Raw genomic sequence first — 19917 nt, 5'->3', positions numbered from 1 at the left:
TAGGCCCAAATATGGTGAAGTGTCATGTAGTCGACGTTCACACGACACCATTAGAGAAAGAATGACATACACATCATCAAAATATTGAACAAATACTAAGTTCACATGATTAATTATAACAAGACTTCTCCAATGTCCTCAAGAACAAAAGTAACTACTCACAAATCATATTCATGTTCAAGATTAGAGGGGTGTTGTATATGATTAAGGATCTAAACACATAATATTCCACCAAATAAACCAACTAGCATCAACTACAATATGTAATCAACACTACTAGTAACCCACAGGTACCAATTTGAGGTTTTAAGACAAAGATTGAATACAGGAGATGAACTAGGGTTTGAGAGGAGATGGTGTTGGTGAAGATGTTGATGAAGATTGGTCCTCCAACGATGAGAGGATCATTGGTGGTGTAGATGGCTTCGATTTCCCCCTCTGGGGGGAAGTATTCCGGCGAAATCGCTCCGTCGGAGAGCAAAAGTGTTTCTGCCCAGGTTCCGCTTCGAGACGGCGATGCTTCATCCCGACATTCTTCCTCCTATTTTTTTTCTAGGTCAAAAGGCCCCATATAGCGGAAGGAGGGCACTAGAGGGCTGCTGTGGGCCCCACATTTGTTCAGTCCTCGTGAGATTATCTTTTCTCAGTAAAGGGCATTTTCATTCAAATGTTATATCGGGCTAATACAACCCTGGTGAGCAAATACCCGGTCTATAACAAGGTGCACACGCCAGCAAGTCTGAAGAAAAGCATAAGAAACATTGTTTTAAAGTAAAATAAAAATAAATACACTTTTGCTTTGGCACACCCCTCTAAGAACATCAACAGAGAAGATCCCATGTCTTCTGGATGCATTGTTGCACCACAAACCACTAGCTCACTATTGGGTTCATGATATAATCGTATGGGACAACCAACTTAAGGTAAAAGATTTGTTATTCCACTGATTTTCGTGTTTTTTATGATTTTATTTGCTTTTTAACCAGTTTTCACTTGGTTTTTTTCCTTTCTTTTCTTTTTTTTTGTTCCTTTCTTGTTTTTTTCTCGATTTTCACTGTTTTTCTATACACATTTTTTCTATATCTAATACACATTAAAATCAAGATTAATATTTTTAATAAAAAGTTAACCTTGTTTATACATATTTAATAATTTTCGAATGCTGGATTAATATTTTCTAGATATAAGACTAACTTTTTTTAAAATACATTATCAACATTTTTCTATACACATTTAACATAATTTCAATGCTTGATACATTTTTCATATACAAGTTTAACATTCTTTAATACATGGTCAACATTTTTAATACACATTTAATATTTGTTTAGCATTTTACTAGCAAAATGCCCGTGCGTTGCAACGGGGGAGAAATTGGCGGGTTCATCAAAACAGTCACCAACGTGGTATCATAGCATCGGATTGTGCCATGGCAGGGAGTCTCACGCCGAGGTGTAGAAGAATATATCAACTGCGTATTAATCATGAAATGATCCTTCACTCCGATGGTAAGGAAACTTCTCGAAAATATTGAAATCTGCACTTAATTAGCTTTATAGACGCATACCATTTGCAGCAACACTAATTGACCTCGCAACGATATGCGTCCGACTTTACATCAATGTCGGTCATCCTTGCGGCGTTCATGTGGTTGGCTTTGCAACATCATCCTCCCGACTTGGAATACTATCGCCCGTCCTTGTAGCGAATGCATAGTCGGCTTTGCAACACATCAGTCTGACTTTTCCAGTAAAAAAAGATAGTGGCAACTGGCGTTGGATTGGCATGCTTCCGCTAGATGCATAGGGCATTCGGTCTTGGAGTGTCACATCCCGCTTGCAGGAACATTTGCAGTGTCTTGAATTCAGGTTGCAACAATGGCGCTTGATCAATCTGGTTATTTTTTGAAAAAGATGTAATTTGGTCGCACAAAAAACATTCATGTATTTCGTTCTTGGAGTGTCGTGTATTCCGTTTGCACCAATTAACATTCGAGAAATCATGTTATTTTTCAAAAAAAATGTAATTTATTCGCACATAAACATTCATGTATTTACAACTTTTTATAATGCGCCAAATGCCATTTTTCATTTTTCTAACACTGCTATATGATGTTCTCCGTCCCGTCGTTCTAAGCGAGCCTTCTCTTTGATGCATCAATGCGTGCCTCATCAAATCTTTGTCTTTAGTTTGCACTTAATTACCCGCAAAGAAAAGTTTCTACTTAATTACCCAAGGACATGGACCAGGCTTGCCTTCACCCGTCCTTTTGATCCCTATGCATGATCCGCGCCGCACGATTAAACATTCAATGGTTTCAATTCGTAGCTCCATTTTGCAGACAAAAGGAAAATGAAAAATCTCATATTTTTGTCAGTCTTCCCTCGGCTGTACGAACAAGTAACCGGATCTATTTTTCCTTGTGTCCAGAACCGTCCCAAGGCTGTACAAGCAAGGATCTCCCGCGCTTTCTTCTCTCATTAAACCAAATCCGGCTTTAATTATAATTATGCCCAGTGTGGGGGCACGTGCCTCCCCCCACTTTCTTCTCTCATTAAATCTCTAATAATTACCCACAGCCACGCACAAGCCCACATTTTCCTCTCATCAAATCTCTCTCTTTATTTCCCACAATCCCGCTTAATTATGGTGCATATTTTGTCCTTCTATTGAGTCTTCATCTTCTTTCCCTCTGTTTATTGATTCTCAACGTTGCTTGCTGATATTTTAGACAACTTACAAACGTATCTAAATTGATGAAATTTGATATAAAGAACCGATGTGGTACTATTTATAACAAAAGGCAAGCTAGCTTGTTTGGCCGGGGACACCTCTTTGTCAGGGAGGTTGTGAGTTTGAATCTCACTCGACCACTTGCTTTTCTAGTTGGCTAATATTTTTTCGTTGCTCCCAAAACGGCCCAGTTTGGCCCATGTTGGGGATACACGAAAAAAGAAGAGCTACACGGAGGCCCACGAACGGAATTCAGCACATACGAATTTTTTAGTACCACCTCGGATATAAAAAGAATTAAAGCTCAAAAAATCAAAAATAACAAGTTGGGTGAACGGATGAAAATTTTGGAGAAACGCACCTTGCTTTATTAGTAGGTATAGATTCTCATGAACAAACTTAACATTGCTAAAAACCTTCCGTTGATGCTTGATATCTTGCAGGATTGGAAAGAACTTGCATGGGGAATCGTCTGCTATCCTTGTCACAACTTCAAGACAGTCAGAGGCCACACACACGGACCGGATGTGGAGGTCTGTGGCGAGTCCTAGTGCCTCGCTACATGCTTGCGCCTCGAGAGTTGCCGGGTCGAGAAGGCCTTCGTGAATGATAGCAGAAGCCCCTAGATAGTTGCCATGCTTGTCTCGACAGACCACTGCTGAAGCACCTTTGTCCCTGATTTTTGAGAAGCCCCCGTCCGCATTTATCTTTGCCTCATGAGCTTCCGGCGGTAGCCATGAAGGCTGTGCGGGCTGCCCCGCTGTTTCTCTAGAGATTACATGCAGGTCCTTCTGCCTTGTATGCAGGCCCCTTGAAGTTGAATGCAAGCCCTTCGATTGTGTGTGCAACTCCCTGGTCCGTGACCCCCTCTCCGGATTTGATCAAGCTCCGCCATGAATTTGTTTATAAAAACATGAGTACTGAGAGGGCTCTAGAACTGGTTGTCATAAATTGCTCGACGTCTCGCCCACCAAATAGCCCACATCGTTACGAGCACCCGCGCGAGGGCCCTCGTTGGTAGGGTATCCACCAGCCAAAACATCCACAACTTGGCATCGTCCGTTCGGTTGGATATGATGGTTTCAGTGATTTCTTCGTCAGCAAGAGCCCAAACGCAGCGCGCCATGTGGCAGTCAAAAATAGAATGGCGCCATGTATCTACGACAGCATGACATAGCGAGCATTCAGCAGATTCGGTCATACTTCTGTGCTTACGAACCGCCCCTGTGGGTATGGAAGTTTTCGCTAATCTCCATGCAAAGACCCGCACCTTGGAGGGGACCTGTGCTCCACATAGCTTTGCCCATGAACGGCTGTCCGCTTTGACATTAGAGTGCCCCTCGTTGTGTTCAAGCCAGTCTGTATGCTGCTGCTTTGTCGCGGTAAGTAGCCTATAAGTTGAGCTTACTGTAAATATTCCCTTTCGATCATAATGCCATGACCAAAAGTCCTCTAGCAATCTGCTACTGAGAGGGATGTTGAGGATAGCCTCCACATCCATCGGATACAAGTGTTCCTGGAGCATTGTGCGTTTCCATGTGAAAGTGACATGATCTATCACTTCTGAAACCTGTTGAGGAGGATCCGGCGATCTTAGGCAGACCGGCCGCAGTTTGAAATCGTGGGGGATCCAGTTGTCGTGCCAAATGTTTGTGCCTTCTCCCGATCCGATGCATTTCACAAGACCAAGCTTTAGTGCATCCCGCCCTTCAACAATGGAGCGCCAGACTTGTGATAGATTCTTACCCACTTCTGCCTCGAGGATTGACGAAGACGGATAATATACTGCCTTAAGAATCCGAGCGCTGAGGGAATCAGGCTGAGTCAGGAGTCGCCAGGCTTGACGGGCAAGTAGCGCCAGGTAAAAAAGCTCAATATCTCGAAACCCCATACCTCCCATGCACTTTGGTTGTGACATAACTTCCCAAGAAACCCAAGCTGTCTTTCTTTCTCCTTTCTTTGATCCCCACCAGAATTTCCTCAACAAACCGTTGATGTGCTGACATAGACCGTGGTAATTTAAAGCAAGCCATAGAGTATGTAGGAATTGCCTGTGCAACTGATTTAATTAGCACTTCCTTACCTCCCGCGGATAAAGATTTTTCCATCCATCCTTGCACATGCTTCCATATGCGGTCCTTTAGGTATCTGAAAGACCTTTCCTTGGCTCTCCCCACATCTGCCGGAAGGCCAAGATACCTATCAGAAAGCTGCTCATTTTGGACCTCTAAGATCTATTTGACTTCATTCTTCAGGGCCTCCAAACAGCCCATGCTAAAGAATATGGACGACTTATCCTTGTTGATGCGCTGGCCAGAATCATCACAATAACGACGCAGCAAAGAGTCCACCCTCGACGCCATCTTAGGCGTGGCATTGAAAAAAAGAAGACTATCGTCAGCAAAGAGCAAATGGTTTACCTCGGGTGCTTCCTCTGCCACCTTAATACCCCGCACACTCTCGTTCAGATCATCCAGTTTCAGCAAACAAGAGAGCCCCTCGGCTACCAACAGGAATAGATATGGAGATATAGGGTCACCTTGACGGAGACCCCGTGATGGATTGAACTCCTCCTACTTTTCACCGTTGAACACAACAGAGAATGAAACCGAAGTAACACACCTCATGACAATCTCGGTAAAGCGTGGACTAATGCCCAGTTTTAGCATCACCCGTTTGAGATAGTTCCACTTAATTCTATCGTATGCTTTCATCATATCAAGCTTCAAAGCACAAAATCTATTACCCTTCAACTTCCTTGTCTTCATATAGTGGAGACACTCATAAGCAGAGATGAAGTTATCCGTGATAAGCTATCCCGGTACGAATGCTGATTGTTCCTCAGAGATGATGTCGGGGAGAATTAGCTTGAGCCGATTAGCCAAAATCTTAGATGCGATCTTGAAGATCACATTGCAGAGACTGATCGGTCGAAACTGTCCTAGATTTTTTGGACTTGCGATCTTGGGAATTCAAACAATGAACGTTTGATTTATCTCCTCCGGGGAATCCTCTCCCTTTAGAACACGGAGCACCATATCAGTTACCTCATCACCACACAACTCCCAATGCCTCTGAAAAAATGTGCAGGAAAGCCGTCGGGTCCTGGGGCCTTAGTAGGGAACATTTGAAACAGAGCCGCTTTCACTTCAGAGTTAGTATATTGAGCATTGAGCATATTATTCATGGATGCATCCACCCTAGGTGGTATGTGAGACAAAACTTCATCGATCCCAATTGTGTTTTCAGAAGCATACAAGTTACCGTAGAAGCTTGTGGCCATGCTCGCCATCTCATGTTCGTCCGTGCACACCGTGCCATCTGCCCGCTGAAGTTCGCTGATACGGTTTTTTGCTTTCCTTGCACTAGCTTTTCTGTGAAAAAATTTTGTGTTGCTATCCCCTCCGCAAGCCACTGTATACGCGCCCGCTGTCGCCACATGATCTCTTCCTGTAAGCACAGTTCGGCCATTCTGGCTTCAACACGTTCCTCTTCCTATGACGGACCAAAATGGTCTGGCAGCGCGCGCAGTTCCGCAAGCTGCGAACGAAGTGACCGCAGCTCCGACCTTACCGCCCCAAACATAGATCGGCCCCACCTATGCAAAGTTCCGGCTACGGAGGCCAATTTTTCAGAGAGCGCTCCCACTGTTTGTGCTTTACCAGAAGAATTCCATGCTTCCGCAACCACTTCACCAAATCTTGGATCATGTTCCCACATACATTCATACCTGAACCGCTTATGCTTTGCTCGGACACTTGTGACAACAAGTTCCGTTTCCAGAAGTATGGGGTAATGGTCGGACTTTGTCGCAGTTAAATGTTCAACCGTTGCAAATGGAAAAAGATTAGACCAATCTGCCGAGCCCAATGCTCTATCCAACCTGACTCTACAAAAGTGCCCCCCTGCCACTTTTTTCTCCCAGGTCCAGTCCAGACCGTGGTAGCCCAGATCAGCAAGACCACAGACATCCACAACTTCTCTGAACCCTTCAATCTGTGCATTGTCACGCTCGTTTGGCCCAAATTGTTCCTCGGGCCTTAAAATCTCGTTAAAATCCCCAATACACATCCATGGAAGAGTGCTCTCCCCCTTCAACCTTTTCATCGTGTTCCAAGTTTTGTACCGAAGGGATCTCGTTGCTTCCCCGTAGAAACATGAAAGACGCCACTGTTCCTTTCCTGTTTCAAGCACCCAAGCATCCACATGATACTCTGAAAAGTTTTTTATTGCAACATCAACCGAATTTTTCCAAAAGATACAAATGCCACCACTCCGACCACTACTACCAACACCAAAGCTGAAATCAAAACCTAAAGAAAAACGAAGACCCTCAACACGACTTTTCTGCAACTGAGTTTCAACTAAGCAAAGGATAGTAGGCGAACTAAGCTCCACGAGATTGCGGAGTTCTCGAACTGTCGCGGGATCGCCTATCCCGCGACAGTTCCAACTTAGTATTTTCATTGGGCCTGGCGGTGCTCCGCGGAGGAGCCCGCTAATAATGCCATCTTCTCTGTTCCTTGCTTCAACGGTGACCCTGTCTTCTTTGCTTTCTTGGCATCCCTAGGGGACACATAGGCTGGGGGTGACGGCGGAACTGCCATTGCAGCCGGATCAGTAGTGACAACTATCTTGTTGTTCTCCATCCTGCCAGCAGTAGCCGAGCTGTCTGTCAAAACTAGGTTCAGGTTTCTACGTGCTGTTGGGGCATCCTGCACCTCCTCCCTTGCATTCCAAGCCTTTAGAGGGCTTGTGACCTCATCCTCCTCCTCTGCATTGTCAAAACCCGCTTCCTGAGATGACCGCTTACGCAGTGGCGAGCGCTGTCGGGGAGCTTGGGCGCCCCGTCCAGACCGGCCTCGACCCCTCCCGCCAGAACGGCCTCCGCGAGCCCAGCCGCCTTGCTGCTCCGGTGCAATTTCCCTTCTTTGTGCCAGCATCCAACTACCCCACTGCTTGTGTTTCTCCTCCCAGACACCATCGCCACACTCCTCGTGGTTGTGACCCATGAGTCCACAAACCTTACAGAAATAAGGGATCTTCTCATATTTGACATATTGCCGCAATCTGCCCTCACCCACAACGTTCAGAGGTGTGACCTGTGTCAAGGGTTTGTTGACAAGAACCTTTGCCCGAACCCTAACATAATCTCCCTCATAGAACAGCCGAGGAGCTAGCTGGATTTCTTTCACCCGCCCGATGCGACGGGCTAGTTGATCAACGACCTCTGCTTTGGGATATAGTTCCGGTATATTGTGAATCTGAGCCCACACGTATAATCCATCGAATTCAAAGGATGTAGGTTCCTTCTTGCCATCATAGTCCTCAATCAGCATCCCCATCCCCCTAAACAGCCATGGACCACCGTGCACCACCTTCTTCCAATCACCAAGACAGAACATCTGGAAGATAAATAAGTTTTCGCCCGCCTCCCTATACTTGGGAACGTGTGCCAGTGACCAGATTGACTTCATGCACTCAAACATCGACGACGAACTGAAAGTGTGAGTCGTGTTCACCTTCGCAATCGCAAGCCACCTAGCGTCCTCTTTATACTGCTTCACCTCTTCCTCCCCTACGACCACATCATCAAGCTCGTCATCTTGGAGATCCAGGTGTTGCAGCATCTCTTCAAGATTCTTCCCCGACCAACCCGCAGATGACGATTCCGGTCGTTCCGCCATCTAGGGTTTTCCCGTAGATGGTACTTGTGCTTCAGATAGCCGGTCCGACTCCCTTCCCTGTCGACCAGACAGAAGATCTAAACAGGGGGGCAGCCAGCGATCAACTCACCGGTGAGATCTCTCGACGGCGATGGGATCGCCGCCAGAGCCGAAAAACCCTAATCGAGAGGGTAACCCGCATGAGCTCCCTATCTGTGATCATTATCTTAATATTGATTAACATTTTTCAAATCCGCTAATGCATGGGCCGGTCCAACAGGCGCCCGACGCGGGAGCGATGCCGTCACCTAGTTGGGCCAAGGCCTAAGGTTTATTCTTTTCTTTTCTAGTTTTCTGTTTTTCTTCTATTTTTTGTTAATTTATTTTATCCTTTTCGAAACTTGTTCAAAAAATTAAAAACAATTCTGGAATACCAAAAAATGTTCCAGTTTTCCTAATATTGTTTATAATTTTAGAAAAATATTTCTTAAATTTCAAAAAAGCCTGTTTACGAAATTTTTATTCAAAATTTTAAGAAATGTTTGTGTTTCAATAAAAAGTTAATATTTTTCAAAGTACATGGTTTGAAATTTGTGCTCAGAATTTTCATTAATTGTTGGCAATTTGTTAGCAATTTCTGAAAAAGTGTTCGAGTTTGTAAAAATTTCATACACAGTTTGAAATTCTAAAATTATTGAAAAAATTCTATAATACTTTAGGTAGGACATGTGAAAAAATCCATGTTGATTAATAATGGCAGAAATTGCAAATAATAGAAATATTTGAATTAGAAAAAACTACATGCTGACAAATGCACCCGTCTGGCCTAGTCTGACACACTCGTCTTAACTAGTTGTGTTTTGGACTATGGATAAATGACTCTAACTTTTGCAAGCAAGTGGTTATGCTCATGGTAGGCATCCATGCCAGATTAAAAAAATTCCGACACGTCCGACCATTTATCAGTTTTTTTTCACCAGAGTCAAAAGATGCAAAACTTTTCATAAACCCAAACAATTTGGCATGGTGTCGTGGACAAAATTGAGGCCATTTCAAGGATTTTGAGAAATAACGCGCTCTCATGTAGAGCCTTCTAGGCTACCCGAACACCCTTTGTTCAACATGGTCTATTTTTGAACATTCTTAAAATGACCCAAGGTTTTGCAAGCAGGTGCATATGCCTACGGTAGGCATCTATGTCAGGTTTAAACAATTTCTGACACCATATACAAGTTGCGACATGTCCGTCCATTTATCAACCTTTTTTAACCGAGAAAATTCTAGAAAATGCAAAAATTATTGAAAACCAAAACAAATTGGCATGGTGTTGGGAATTGGTCATATAAGGCCATGAAAAAAGGAGGCATTTCAAGGATGTCGAAAAACAACATGCTCTCAGGGGGACCCTTCTGGCCTAGCCGAACACCCTTGTTAAACATGATGTTTTTGTGTAAATCCCTAAAATGACCCTAACTTTTTTCATCAAGGTGGGCATGCCCATGATAGGCATCCAAACAAGGTTTGAACGACTTCCGACGCCGTATGCAAGTTGCGATACGTTCGGCCATTTATTGGAGAAGAAAGAAGCATATTGTTAACAAAACCTTCCTGATTGTATGCTCCAACTGGGTACTTCCTCGGTATGGGTTTATTAGGCCCCTTGTATTTGAAATTACAGTTTTGTTTCAAATATCAACAATTTTGGTAGCTTCTACAACTTGGTACTTTTTTGCGAAAATGGTTGTTCACAAAAAGTACAAGCATCCCAAACATAATAAAAGTTACATCGAGGTCCTTGGTCCACCGAACAACCACTATTGCAACCAGAACAAGTCGTTGATGCACTAATACCGTCGCTTCCATACCGGAGCCTCTCTGGGAAGTCTTCGTGCATGTGCCTTTAAGGACCAATGCCCTAGAGTTGTAGTCATCGTTGTTGAACCCTTAAATCGATCTGAAGAACCTCACACCAAATCTTGCCATCTCATACGCACTACAAGAAATCCTAACCTCACCAACCCGAGGAGCTGGCAAGAATCTACAATAGACCTCCATCTAATCCATCCTGACGGACGAACTTAAGAAGGATTAGAGCTCAAAAGTATGACGCGAAGCAGTGACTCCATCTGTCCGAGCGCCGCCCCATGCGAGGACTAAAATCCTGCAAACCCTAACGTCAGCGGCCAGAGAGGCAAGTAGGAATCTACACCAACGAGTCATCGATATCACCATAGCCAACACTATTGAGATGAGAGGCTCGAGGAACTTTACTCGCTAGATCGCCTCCGCCGTCACCACCTACAAGCCGCCGCCACCCAACCCTACTAAAAGCCACAATACGAAGAAAACTGCAGCTCAGTCTGGTGGATTGGGGCCTTCCCGCACTCCCACAACAGCGGAGCCGATGGAGGGGTGGAGGAGGGATGGCGGCTCGGTGTGTCCAAAAATCTCCTCTCTGTGGTTTGGAGATATACCTTGCAGCTGAATTCGTTAATAATAGCCAGGGGATCAATCAGTCAAGATCTGAGACTGGATCAAGAACGCTTTGTACGTCCCATAGTTTTAGAACACTTCGACGTCTTTGACATGCACTGGTGTGGTCAAACTTTGACTACACATATAATATATTTGAAGAATTTGACAATCTAATCAGCATGGTTATAGTTTAGTTCAATGTCAGCAGCAAACTGTATGCTGCCTCGAGACTTGGCCGTTGCTGAAACTTATTAATCCAGGCTAAAAATGCAGTAGCAGCAGACTGAGCAGTTTAAATTTATATGGAGACAATGTACGCTTTCACACGGGTGCACTTGGTCGCGTTCTTGACCGTAGCCAGGTAGTCGGAAACTCGGAACCAACCAATGCATCCCGCGCGTTGGATCGGATCAATCCACGGACGGCGTCAATCCACGGAGAGCATCCCGTAACACGCGAGCGCGCGTGCGAGGTTTTCGTTCCGCAGACCGGTTCAGCGGCTAACCTGGTCTGGTCACTGCTCGATCGGTCTTGCTCCGCGTCCGTCGACCGATCCTCGTACGGCAGCATTATAAGTTCCGCTCATCCGCTGCATCAATGGATCCATCAGCTAGTTAGCTCGAAAGAGGAGTGCAGGACATCGTCTACGCTCTCGACCACGATCACCGAGACGGTGAACAGTGAACTGCCTCGACGGCCACGCGCAGCAATGGCGTCCGCCGCTCCACCCTCTCTCCTCCCCCAGCTGGTTCAGCTGGTACAGCCTGTGTCGGTCCTGCCCGACCAGCTCATGAGGCCGCAGGAGACGGAGAGATCGCCGCCACCTCCGAGGGAAGGCGCAGGCGGGAGGGTCCATCGTCAGCTTGCCGGACCCAAGCGGCCTGACTCGCCGAGAGAAGGCCGCGGCGGCGACGGCGGCGTGATCCATGCTTTTCCTCTTGAGTTCTACTAGTAGCCACATTAGCCAGACAGTTCGCAGATTCAGCGTCTGGCTAAAGTGTACACTGTCTAAGTCTCTAGTGCGTCCTTCGTGAACTTTAGATGAAATTAGCATAAAAATCACACTTTGTTGCGAGGATTATAAGATGTTTTTAGTGAGTTTATTTCAAATGTTTAAATACTAAGTTTGTACTATTAAACACGGAGTTGCAAAGTTCAAAAAATTGTTGAAGTGCATTAGTAAATTGAAAGGTTATGTTTTGTACATTAGTTTTCTACCGCAGTTAATCTGGGCGATTTGATAATTTGCCACCCCTTACTTTCCCCTTTCACAATTTGCCACCCATTGTCTCAATGACAGACGGGTCCGGGCCCCACCTGTCATTCTCAGAGGGGGGCAAATTATGAAAGGGGGAGGTAAGGGGTGGCAAATTATCAAATTTACCAGTTAATCTAGTAATCATTGTGTTTATTTTTCAACATGTCTCTCCACGAAGATACACCATTCTAGAGCATAATTGGTTTGCTACCAATAGTTGGCTTGCCAAATGTTGGCACTGCCAACTATTGGCAATACCGAGACTTGCCAACTATTGGCAACTTTATGTGAGAGAGGCAAAACAACTCATAGCCAACCAAGTAGTTGCCAATATTTGGCACAATGCCAAACATTGGCATGCCAATTTTTGGCAGCAAACCAATTATGTCGCAGAAACGGATGTATCTAAACATATTTTAATTCTAGATACATCCATTTTCAAGACAAGTAATTCCGAACGGAGGGAGTACCTGCGGCATGTACTTTTATTAAAATACATTTTTCATCAGAAAGATATTTTATTAATGATGTGAATTTCGTATAAATGACAATAAACAGGTTTCGATCACCAAAACTCAAAAGGCTTGATTGATCCTCTATATAATCTGGTGATTGTTCTTCTTAGAGCAGCATTTCGGAATAAAGAGGGAAGAGATAGGCTGGATGTTTCTAGGAGAAACAAATCAACGTTAAAATACTAATAATACTGTAATGTGCAAATTTGTTAGATTGATCTAAGTGAGTGCAAATGGTCCACATTGTCCAATTAGTTTTTCTATCCAATAGTGTCCAATTTATTTTCTAATACTTTTGAGGAACAATCATGGGGCTGCTCAGTGGGGCCACACTTATTTTTCGGCACTCTCACAATTCGTAACTTGTACCCATCGGAAGAGGATTTGTGTCATGCGGCGGCGGGGGCATGCGGATTCTCGGCCACCCATCTACGCAAATATTTGGAAAGTCATTTTTCTGTATGGGTTGTTTGCTCTTGTGTAATGTTCGTTCTATGTGTGTAATGCATTTGTAAATTGGACTGATATACTCCCTTCGTTCCAAATTACTCGCCGAAGAAATAGATGTATTTAGAACTAAAATACATCAAGATACATCCATTTCTACGACAAGTAATTCGGAACGGAGGGAGTACATGACTGTGTGGAGTCGCATATCTGTTTGTGTGAGGTCGCCTAACATCATATTACCGAATCTAACATATAGTAGTACCAGGGGTGGGCAAAACCGATTCATTATGCCTTTTCTCGAAAAAGGGGTTGGTCCCCGGCCTCTGCATCAGAACGATGCATGCGGCCATATTATTAATAATCCAGATGTTCAGCACAAGTCTTCAGGTCTTAAAAGAATAAGGCAAAAAAAGGCTCACAAAGAGCTAACAAAAAACAGGAAAGCCACAACCGGCCGGCATAAAAAAGATAGGAACACTAAATGCATATCATATTACATGACCGTCATCCAAACCAGTTGAAGATAGCCCGTGCTACTATCTCCCATCGAATAGATCCAGTAACGAAACGCTCCCTGGCATCCGTTGGAGTGAGTAACGACCACATACGGATCAGTGCAGTGGCTTGAAAGATAACCTGCAAGAAATGAATATTTGTTGTTCTGTTAAAAACCAAGTCGTTTCTGCAGTTCCAGACTGCCCATAATAAAGCACATACTCCTACACGGATGTGTCTCACAGTTTCTGAATCTATCCCGTCCAGCCACGTCCCAAATAACGTGTTGATAGAATTCGGAGGCGTTATGTGGACCGACCACCACAAATTTTTGCCAACGAATAGTCAAGAAAGAGGTGTTTGATGGATTCATTACTGTCACAGAAACTACATCTTGTAGGTCATGTCCAGTTGCGTTTTGCCAAATTGTCCTTAGTTAAAATGACTTGTTTATGGACAAACCACATAAACACTTTAATCTTCAAAGAAACTTTGACTTTTTAAACATGTTTCGAACGAGGAATAGAGCTAGAGTTGATGACATCCAAATACATGGATTTAACCGAAAACTCTTCCTTCTTAGTTAGTTTCCAGCTCAACTAATCGAGTTGTTGAGAAAGCTGAACATCCATCAATCTTCTCATGAGATGGAGCTGGGCTTCCCAACGGTTTCCCACTAGCGTCCTCCTAAATTGAATATTAAGAGGGATGAACTGTAGTACTGTTGCAACGTAAGTGTCTCTTCGCTGAACAATACTATAGAGAGAAGGGTATTGTACTGCAAGGGGTGTCTCCCCTAGCCACGCATCCTCCCAGAATCTCATGGTAGCACCATTTCCAACAATAAACTTTGTCCTATTGAAAAAGACTGATTTTACTCTCATTAATCCTTTCCAGAAAGGCGAGTCAGTCGGCCTCACCGTCACCTGGGACAAAGTTTTGGAATGAAGGAACTTATTACGGAGAATTTGAGCCCAAGTGGCATCCGTCTCAATAGATAGATTATACAGCCACTTGCTGAGAAGACATTTGTTCTTCACCTCTAAATTTTCAAGGCCTAGGCCCCCTTGGTCTTTCGGCCTACAGATGATGTCCCATTTAGCGAGTCTGTATTTTCGCTTGAGTTCATCGCTCTGCCAGAAGAAGCGCGGTCGATAGAAATCAAGCCTTTTTCGTACTCCAACTGATACCTCAAAAAAGGATAAGAGAAACATATGCATACTCGTGAGCACCGAGTTAATAAGAATTAGTCGGCCTCTGATACGTCCATTTTGCATCATGCTTTTATATTGACATTTATTGCATTATGGGCTGTTATTACACATTATGTCACAACACTTATGCCTATTCTCTCTTATTTTATAAGGTTTACATGAAGAGGGAGAATGCCGGCAGCTGGGATTCTGGGCTGGAAAAGGAGCAAATATTAGGGACCTATTCTGCACAGCTCCAAAAGTCCTGAAAATTTACGGAAGTTATTTCCAGAATATATAAAAAATACTGAGCGAAGAAAGTTCCAGAGGGGGGCCACACCTTGGCCACGAGGGTGGGGGGCGCGCCCCCCTGCCTCGTGGGCCCCTGGTGGCCCTCTGATGCCCATCTTCTGCTATATGAGGGCTTTCGTCCGAGAAAAAATATTAAGCAAGCTTTCGGGAAGAAACTCCGCCGCCACAAGGCGGAACCTTGGCGGAACCAATCTAGGGCTCCGGCAGAGCTGTTCTGCCGGGGAAACTTCCCTCCGGGAGGGGGAAATCATCACCATCGTCATCACCAACGATCCTTTATTGGGAGGGGGTCAATCTCCATCAACATCTTCACCCGCACCATCTCATCTCAAACCCTAGTTCATCTCTTGTATCCAATCTTTAATTTGTATCCAAACCTCAGATTGGTACCTATGGATTGCTAGTAGTGTTGATTACTCCTTGTAGTTGATGCTAGTTGGTTTACTTGGTGGAAGATCATATGTTCAGATCCATTATGCATATTAATACCCCTCTGATTATGAACATGAATATGCTTTGCGAGTAGTTACGTTCGTTCCTGAGGACATGGGAGAAGTCTTGCTATAAGTAGTCATGTGAATTTGGTATCCGTTCGATATTTTGATGAGATTGTCAGGACCCCGATTCCAAGTCACATCGATCTAGCCGGTAACACCTCATATCACTTTGCGGCCTCACGCACGGTATTCCCACGGGTGTCGCCTTACCATGGCCCGGGACCATTTGCGCCTTTTGGCTCATGTATATGATAGTTTCGCTAGCATCCATATGACAGAGAACCCGGGCCGACATGGCTAGTCGTGAACCAAAAGCGGCACTAACCTATGGGGACAGGCATACATGAATCATATCGAGCATGTCGGTCAGCAGCGTGTGAATCCGGGCTGTAGCACTGGGCTAACAGGACTCCGGGAACCCGGGCTGTAGTAGGCTAGGCATAACTACGGATGTCACCGCGTGACATTTCCCCGAAGGGACAGACATAGGAACGAAGTGAAACACATGCCGGCCAGTCAAGTGTCCTGAGCAGTAGTGCTGGGCTAACAGGACTCCGGTGAACCAGGCTGTAGCGGACTACTATGGCTCATGGAAGCACTAGACTACATTTCCCCATAAGAGAGGATGCCAAGGATAAACAACTAGATTGTCGGATCCCACACATACCAAGCATTTTAATCATACACACAATATGCTCGATATGTGTAAATACAACATGGCATCACAACATAACTCTACAACTCAAGTATTTATTCATTAGGCTCCGAGGAGCGAGATATTACAAACATGGGTCTCATGACCCAACAATCATAGCATACAAGTCAAAGAACATGCGGAAGCTTAACATGTCTAAGAACAGACATCTACAAATGAAAAAGGCTAAGAAGTCTGACTATCTACCAGATCCTGCCGAGGGCACAAGATCGTAGCTGAGGTATAAAGCTAAACGTCGAAGTCCACGCGGAACTACTAGCGAGACTGAGGTCTCTCTGCAAAATATAAATTAAGCAAATGTGAGTACAAAGGTACTCAGCAAGACTTACATCAGAACTAGCTACATATGCATCGGTATCAACAAGGGGGTGGAGTTTAACTGCAGCAAGCCAGCTTTGACTCAATGGCTAACCTGAACTACGACTGCAAGCAACTCTTTGAGGTGGCGCACACGAGTCCACATATTCACCATATCAATACACCACTATGGATCTGCTCTCGTCTCCCTACGAGAAGGCCATCCATAGCACTCACACTTATCTTGCGAGTTTTAGAGTATCCACTTTCACTTGTCTATGAACTGTTATAGGCAACCCAGAAGTCCATTACCGCGGACACGGCTATTCGAATAGATGATGTTAACCCTATAGGGGTGTACTTCTTCACACACGCTCTCACCACTTATCGTCGTTTACACGACATGTACTCAGCAACCTTCAAGCGGAAGCCCAACGAGGGTGTCGGCCACGACCTACCTAAACACTCAAGTCTCTAGTCCAGGTTTATCGCCTATCCAGGTTCCATCCGCAGGGAGTCCGGTCGAGGTTTCCACATACGGCCATGGACGATGTGTACAGGGTTCCGAGACACCAAACGGGCGCCCGGCATGCCCGGCCACGGTGTATCTACAGCATCATAGCCCACCCCTAGGGTCAGTGCTACGCACGGCCACCAACACATATCCTATAAACACCAGAAACTAGTTGCAACTCCTGGACAGAGGACAAGGGTGATCAAGAAGCCGAGAGGGTCCATTGGTTTCGGGCCCAGTGCGTGGTAGTAACTGTTTCATGGATCACAAACACAGAACTCAGTTCCTGAGGACGGTTTCAATGAGACAACCCACCATGTACTCCTACATGGCCTCTCACCGCTACCTTTACCAAATCGTGTTCACACATTTAGCTCTCAACAGTAGAACATGTTTACACACCTCCGATTCATCCCCGATGAATCAGGCCTGACTCAACTCTAAGCAGTAGCAGGCATGACAAACAAACATGAATGAGTAGGCACATCAGGGCTCAAACAACTCCTACTCATGCTAGTGGGTTTCATCTATTTACTGTGGCAATGATAGGTCATGCAGAGGAAAGGGGTTCAACTACCGCAGCATGTAACAATTGAATCGTTGTTGTCCTAAAGCAGTAAAAGAGAGCAGGAGCGAGAGAGTGGGATTGTATCGGAATGAACAAGGGGGTTTTGCTTGCCTGGCACTTCTGAAGATAGCATTGAGTCTTCATCAGTGTCAACGATCACAACGTCGAAACAACGTCTATCGAGAGGGGACAAATACCGGCAACAGAGAAAGAAACACAATCAATGCAATGCACAATATGATGCATGATCATGACATGTCAATATGTTGTGGTTTGAGCTAATGCAACTAGCAACATGTGAAATGGAGTTGGTTTGAACCCTAGGTTCAAATTCAAACTCCATATGTGAGAGTTTAAATTCCATTTATGTGAATTGGCCTAAACAGCAGCCATAAGTTGTTCTAACATGCATGAAAATGCCATAAACAGATTCCTTGAATTTTTCTGATAATTTTTCATATATAAAATATTTTATTTGGAGTTACGGTTTAATTTCTATGATTTTTTGAAGTTTAAGTCATTTTCTGGAATTTCCTGAATTGTTTTAAAACAGAAATTAATTACTGCGTCAGCATGACATCGTCATGACGTCAGCAGGTCAACGAGGCACGGTCCAGGTCAAACCTGACCAGTGGGACCCACTGGTCAGTGACCCAGTGACATTTAGTGTCACAGACAGGTGGGTCCGGTCAACGGCCACGTCAGCGAGGTCAACGGTGATGCGTGGGGCCACTGCGTTTAGATTAATCTTAATCTATCTTTGTTAGCTGGTTAGTTAGGCAGCGGGGCCTGCATGTCAGCGAGCCGGGGGGGTTAGTTAGTGGTTCAATTAGCCACTAATGACGCGTCCACGTCATCATCGCCGGCATTATAACCACTGGCGTAAATAGAGCACGGCGAGGTTGCTCGTCCGGCCAACTCCGGCAACAAGAGGTCGCGCGGCCGGGCGCGTTGGAAGCGGCGCAACGAGGCGCGTCCGTTGGTGGCCTCGAGCGGCGCTGGGGTGGCGTGCAACGGCGGGGATGGCGAGTTGGGCGGCGGCCGGAGTACGGCGTCGATGGGGATCGGGTCTAGGGGACGAAATTAACAGAGAGGAGAGAGGGGAAACGACGGCGGCCTCACAGGGAGTAGAACTGGGGCTCGAAGAGCGCGGGGACGACCGGCAGGCGACAGATCGATGGCGGCTCCCTCCGGTGGCCGACGTTGAAGACGAAGACGATGGAGCAGCGTGTCCCGAGCTCGCTTGCTTCGATGGATAGGCCCGCGACATCTTGGCGGAGCGGCTGGACGGCTAGGGAGGCAAGGGGTGGCCTGTGGCTGCGAGGGCAGCGAGGGGCAGCGATGGTGGCGCTCGGCCGGTGAGAGAGAGAGAGAGCCAGGGGAGGGGAGAGGTTGCGAGTGAGGGAGAGAGAGAGGACAGGGGGTCTCTGGGCGTCTCCAAACGCGGGATCAGGGAGAAGGACGGGCCTCCAGCGCAAAGCAGGAGGTGGCCGTAGCTATGCGCGCGTCGACACGCACCTGCTCCTACTGGCAGGAGGAAGACGACGCGGTGGGGGTAGGTGGGCTGGACCTGGTAGGTGCGGGTAAGAGGCCCGGTGGGCTTCCGTTTTTCTTTTGTTTCTGTTTTTCTGTTTTGTTTTGTTTAATTGCCGCAGAATTCAAATTCAAACAAATTTGAAAACAGTGCCAAAAATCCCCTGGATAATTTTATGTCACTTAAGGTCTACTCCTCATATACATAAAATGTCTCAGGGCATTTGAAAATATATTCATTATATATTATGAATATAACTCCAAATTCAAATAGAATATTGATTTAAAATCAGAGCCCAAATAATCCCTTAGAAATGTTCCAAAATTTTGGTTTGATTTATAACTCTTGCCAAAATTGTCAGAGCTATTTCTAGGGCATTTTGGATTTACTAATTGCAATTTTAGGGTTTCTTGCCCTTTTATTAAAATGATTTCTGAGGCTTTCAATTTCCTCATTTCAACTTTCGGAATATAGACATGATGCACACATGAAGCTAGCCTAGAGCATTACCAGAAGCTAGGGATGTGACAGAGATGTATGTTGTCTTTCCTCTAGTGGTGTTATGTGAACGTCGACTGCATGACACTTCACCATTGTTTGGGCCTAGAGGAAGGCATTGGGAAGTAATAAGTAGATGATGGGTTGCTAGAGTGATAGAAGCTTAAACCCTAGTTTATGTGTTGCTTCGTAAGGGG

This window comes from Triticum dicoccoides, chromosome 2A, assembly GCF_002162155.2.
Source record: "Triticum dicoccoides isolate Atlit2015 ecotype Zavitan chromosome 2A, WEW_v2.0, whole genome shotgun sequence".
NCBI lineage: Eukaryota > Viridiplantae > Streptophyta > Magnoliopsida > Poales > Poaceae > Triticum > Triticum dicoccoides.
This window is presented reverse-complemented; position numbering follows the sequence as displayed.